At 46.5% G+C, this 6,000-nt stretch overlaps 1 long non-coding RNA gene across 2 annotated transcripts in view; it reads right to left on the minus strand.

Moving 5' to 3' along the window:
• Window positions 1-83: 83 nt before the first annotated feature.
• The window catches only part of LOC108444792, a 125,222-nt gene continuing 119,305 nt past the window's right edge, over window positions 84-6,000 (minus strand). For both annotated transcript variants that reach the window (XR_001859497.1, XR_001859498.1), the window contains exon 4: window positions 84-319. This is a non-coding gene — a long non-coding RNA (uncharacterized LOC108444792). The remainder of the gene's footprint in view (window positions 320-6,000) is intronic.

Below are 6,000 nucleotides of genomic sequence, written 5' to 3' on the forward strand. Positions count from 1 at the left end.
TTTTTTTTTCCATTAGGACTTATAAATGCCTTCAGGTCTGTCTGCAAAATATTCATCAGTTGTTGGCTTTTTACTTGCCTGGTTGCATCCTGTCCTGGGGCCGCATCCTTCAGGCCGGGAAGGCTGAGTCTGTGGATGGGCAGGCTCTTTCCTCATCCCATCCCCACGGAGGACTCTGGTCGTGTTTTTGTGCTTCTGGTCCTGTTTTTGTGCTGCACAGATGATGGGAGGTGTAGTGACATTAGCCTGGAAACAGACAGGAGCGTGCTATGTTGCAGCCACAGTGATGCTCCTTGGGTTGCCTTCCATCATGGAAAATCTGACAAATGAATTTAAAAAGGGGAAAAACAGTCAGATAGAGTGGATAGAGGAGGTCTGGCTTAAACAAGGAAGGTGCAGCTCAGCCCTACCTGCCATGGACATGCCTGAGGGTAGCCAGGGACACACACACTGAAAATCACAATAAATATTGGGTGGAAAGAAGGGAGACTCCATTGTTTGGCTCCTCTTCCCTCCCATCCTGCTCCTGTTTGTACAGTCCCCATAATGACACATCTATCTTGGCCTGCTGGACTTTACACTCAGGTGTATGTGTGCTTTGGGCGCTGACTTCAGGGCCCAAAATTAGAAAGACGATGAAAAGAAAACACATTTCCAACACTGCTTAGCTGGAACGAAAGCATTTCTGCTACCCTGCCTGACATCCTGGCTGGCAGGAGCACCCACTGGGTCCCAGCCCCACTGCCCAGGCATACAGCCAGTCTCTCCTCACCAAGGAAAGCAATAAATTCTTGCTTGTATGGTAGAGCAGGGACCCAATCCCACCATGCACACTGGAATAGGCAGACCCCAGCCCTCCTACTGGCCATGCAGAGCAGCTGGTAGACCTGGAAATATAAAAGCAAGCTAGAGGCAGGCAGAATAACCTGTTCCCAAAACCACTGTGGGATGCTCAGCCTCAGGAATGTGCAAGCTTTAACTGTCCCAGAGCTGTAAAGTACTGGAGGAGAATGGCTTACCTGGGCTGTGGGTTTGCCATCTCTGTGGCGCTGCCCCAGCAAAGCCCCGCCACATGGTGAGAGCCAGCCACAGGGAACCTCACAGTGGGTGAGGAGGGTCTTTGGGTGGCTGGGGGATCTGGGAGAAGCTTCTGACTAGTTACCAGGCATTAAGAGTGGCAGAAGTCATTGCTCAGAACTTCACTTGTACCTTGAAAGTGTTCTGGTGTCCAAGCTGATCATCAGTCACCGAGAAGCTGTGCCAAAAGCTGAACCAGAAAGGGGGACTTTGATAGGAAGAAAAAATCAAACCCAAATCTGTCCCTTCTGCCCATGTCTCCCCAAGGTGGAGGTGAGAAGCTGTCAAAGGGCTCAAGTAGAAGTGTAGCTATTGCAGAGATGTTCAAACTGGACCCAGCTGTATGATGAGGCAGGGACCATCCTCCTGTCCCATCTCCTCAACCTGCAAACTCCCAGCAGATGGCTGAGACTGAGGACGCATGCAGATGGAGAAGGTTGTAAGAACACGGATTTTGCTGATTTGGGCTCCAGCAACTCTGTTTTTCCTCATCTAAAAACTCAAGAAAATGCATTGCCCCACAGTTGTTTTGCACGAGTAGCACTGGAACAATCAGTTTGGAGTTTTGTGGAAGGGGAGGGAGATGTAAGTACAACTTAATCTGATATTTGTTTGATATATTTGTTTGATATAGCCAGTGATTACAAATCTTGTGAGGTATGTGTAATGGTCCAATTGTAAGATATGTGTAATAGCCTTACCACAGGAGTCTTTGAAAATAACACTGCAGGGGTGATGTCAGCTTTACTTTAAACTTAAGCATCTACTGAACATCTATGGCATGAACATGGCATCAAGACACCAAGAAGGTAATGTCAAGCCCTCACAGGCTAGGAAATTAGAGACTTGAGACGTGTATTGCATATCTTTCATTTCAAGTTGCCAAGTGCAAGACATGAGAGATTGGATGAGCAGAGGTTGTCAGCCTTTGGGACTGGACATGGGGCCAGCCAGAGCCACGCTGAGTATGCATAAAGAGCTACAAAAAAGCTAATAAGGAAAATGGAAATTTATAAGGCTCGCAGTAAGTAACACAAGGAGTGGTTACACTTTGCTGATAGTCTCTTGGTGCCTTATTTCCCTCACTCTGAAATTAGGATGATGGTTTGCTCGTATCTCACAGGTAAGCCACAAAGACACATTCATTAAACTCTGGGTAATATTTGTAAAGGGTGCAGACATTGGGATGAGACCCTCACAGAAACACCCAGAAACTAAAGCCTAAGTTAAGACAATATTTTCTAAGTGGGACACATCCATCTTGTGACAATGTTTAGTTACAGTGACTTTTATCTCTGCTATGCCAGTCAAGGCACTAAATCATTGCATTTGATGGATGCTGGGGCAGCACGGCCACAATTGCTCATTGTCAGGCTGATACAAAGGTCAGAGCTTTGCTAAGCTTTGGATCAAAATCCAAACCAGTCCCTGTCACGTCCCTCAGGTTTGAAAGAACAATAAATTTACTAATTTAGCTTTAGTGTTGGGCAGTAGCTGGTGCCACCTTTCTCTGTTTCTCCTGAGAAAATAAACCCAGCATCACCATCCCCAAAGCAGCACCGTGATGCTGCAATATGCTGTTAACCTTCACAGCACAAGACAAAGGCTCTGGGGGGAAGGTGAAGGAGGGCAGGAGTTTGTGGGATGACTCAAAGGCTCTGCAACACCTCCCTTGCTGAACTAGAGACAGTTTCATGGAAGTGGCTGTGTGTCCCTGAGCTTTGTGAGGGGTGATGATGCTGGTGAATCAGACCCTGGATGCTCACTGGAGCCTCCCACAGCTGTGGTTCAGTGGCAAGGACACTGGTATTGAAACGACAGAAAAAAAAGGGATCGCCCTTTTGGGGTGACCACTCTAGTGGGGATCACCCACTACTGTGGCTCACCCTTAATCCTTTAAAAACGAGTATACAGTCTCCAGCATTATAATTAGCCCAGATGTTTCAAGAAAGATGCAAAAAGTAGGCACAGATAAACCATCTCTGATTCTCTTAATACCAAAATATCTAAATATCTTTTTTTTTTTAATTTCCTTTCCCAGCTTTGATCAACAGGTGCTACTCTGAGGTTGTTGATACCACTGTTGCCTAAACACACATATCCCCCATTTCCTTTTGAATATGGATGTATTCTTGGAGGAGCCCAAGGGGATCACTGAACCACACAACACATCCAAATTGGAGATGGACAGAGGGAGTGAGAATGAAGCCAGAGGAGGAGTGGATAGGATGGGGGCATGAGAGACTGGGGCCTATGGGAAGGTACAATTGTGGCAGAAATGGAGGAAGCACTGTGGACTTTATTCTCTGTCTGCGGGAACATCAACATTGAAATCTCTGCTTGGATCTGGATTTGTTGACACAAAATCCAGTGCCCAAACGTGGGGGGTTGGAAGCAGTTTACCTGTTACATTCCCAGTGCTATCTCAGGAACACAACTCCACGGGCTGCAGCAGTTGTAGTATATCTGTCTGCCTCTTATCTAGTGTGTAACCTTCTGGACTGAAGACACAATGTACTGTCTATCCTTTCTGTGATAAAAATAAAGCATATAAAACACACACATATACACACACACACACAATCCCAGGCCAAAAATTCCCTTAGGGGAACATACTGTGACTAGATAAGAAGCTACTAGCTGGCACGTAGTTACCTCTTCATTTCCTAACTGGGACACTCAGGGAAGGGTGGAGTTGGTGCTGGTGAGGGGCCACAGGAGAAGGGGGAGAGAGAGATGTCATGGGATGGATAGCAAGATTAAAAAAAGAGCCATGGAAAGAGCCAACTCAAGGAAAAAGAAGTCAAAAGCAGGCTGGACTTATTCCAGGCTTTCATAACCCCTCCAGCCAGCTGTAAAATCTGACAATTTTTGGGCCATGGGCAGCAAGCCCTGCTAATGCTGTCCTGAGGGACTGAATAGGAGGTCTTTGGGGCTCAGAGCATCAACTTCTAGGTGAGATAAAAACTGAAAAACCTTCTGGAAACTGGAAATCCTCCTGGAAAACTCCTGGAGAGCTGGCAGGTGTATCATGCATGGCAGTGCGTGTTGTTGGTGCTTCACACACGGCACCTTCTGAAGGTCAACTTTCCAGGTGGGAGCAATCTGGTCTCTTCTGGAGGCTGATTTTTCCATCTCTCCTTTACTACTGTTTCCCTTCAGTGGTCCTGGTAAATTTGTGGGTAATATTTTCTTCTGAATGAGAGGTGTGATGTTGTAGTGCTAGGTTTGGTTTAGCAAGCTGCAGCTTTCCCTGAGAGCTCAGCAGGGCTGCTTAGGGCAGTGTGACCATGGTCGTCCTCCCGCAGTCCATTTCGGACAGCTCCGCACTCTTGCTCTGGCAGCTCTCAGCTCTACAACCCAGTGATGGCGAAGCAGGCGAGAAGGGTCTCCCCATGAGGGTTTCAGAGGACTTTTAATGGTTACATCTTGTCCTGGTGACACCCAAAGGCAGAGAGACCTCATGATCCGGGCGCAGGGGGGTTTTTTCAGGGGCTCAGGGGCAGTACATGGGTGGGGTTGGGGTACAGGAACTAATAGGGAGATCTTGAGGGAGTCGCCAGGGCTAGGGGCAGGGGAAAGTGGGGGGAACAATATGGGATCAGAAAAGCAGTGGGTGAACAGATCACCACAGTGTGACTGGCATCACCTCCTGGGCACATGGGGAGGCTCTGCTGCCAGGTCCTGAGAGCTGTGTCCAACACATCAGAGGCTGGTGGGATTTGGGAAACACTGAAGAAAATAGAGCTTTGGAGGAAAGGTGGAAGTGAAAGAAAAGGGAAACCAGAGGCTCACCATGTTTATGAAACAAACCTTGCTGGAGATCCTGAGCCCAACTCAGCATCCAAGGCCACCAAACTCATACCCACTGCTCAGTTTTTCACTCACTCTGGGTTCTCTTTGTAAATCCAAAGCAATAGAATGGATGAAGGAGAATTGCAATCATAATCAATCCTTATCACCAGTGTTTACACAGTGCTTAAAAACTGTCAGAACCACACCAGTGCTTCCTTTCCTATCAACAACTTCTGCTGGCTCCAGGGCTTGGCAACCAGCAAGGCAGCAGCAGCTCCCACATCGTGCTTTTGTATTATTCTGCATCCAGGAAACCCACCTTCAAATATCTCCCTTCCTCAACATCTCTTGCCCTCAAGCACCTTCAGAGAAAGCAATTTTTCTAAATCCAGCAGCTGGATGAAATTTTTGGTTTATCTTTCCTTTGGATCAAGGTGATAGCCTGGGTTGTAACCTGCCCCTGCCTTGATGCTCTCTGCACTGGTAAGGCAATTGTCCTGGTACCCTGCCAAGGATGCATTTTACAGGTGTCTGCTGGCTGGAGGATGCCAGCAGCCCAAAAGATCACCAGTTGTGGGCAGGGCTCTTTGGAAACATTTTCACAACTAACTGGCTTAGATAGTGGAGTAAAACATGCATTTCCCAAAAGAGGGCATCTCATTTTCACTTTGATGGATGGGCTCAAGTGTTGAGTCAGAATGAAAAGATAATATTTGTGGAAAGCCCACATACTTCAGAAGAACTTAAACCTTCTTTTTCCTTTGGTCTCTTTGTAGTATTTTTAAGAAAACGTTAACTCAAATTTTAAGAACTGTGCTAGGATGGAATAGGAAAACATTTGGTTCTGAAAATGTCAATATTACATATTTGGACATTTTCTGTGTTTGTTTTTTTAAAACAAACAAAACAAAACATTGAAATTTATACTGGCTTTGCTAAAAATGTCAGTTCCATCAAAATGACATTTTGCAATGAGAAACTGGTTTATGCTTCCCCCCTTTTTTTGCTGACTGCTCGCACTTTCTTCAGAAAAAGTGTCCGTCTGGCTTTTACTGGGAACAAACACTTTGTGTGCATCCAGGGGCATTTGCACGTGCAAAAATGCCTTTCGTGTTGGTGCCTGCATGG

Source organism: Corvus brachyrhynchos, unplaced genomic scaffold (genome assembly GCF_000691975.1).
Source record: "Corvus brachyrhynchos isolate BGI_N302 unplaced genomic scaffold, ASM69197v1 scaffold62, whole genome shotgun sequence".
NCBI lineage: Eukaryota > Metazoa > Chordata > Aves > Passeriformes > Corvidae > Corvus > Corvus brachyrhynchos.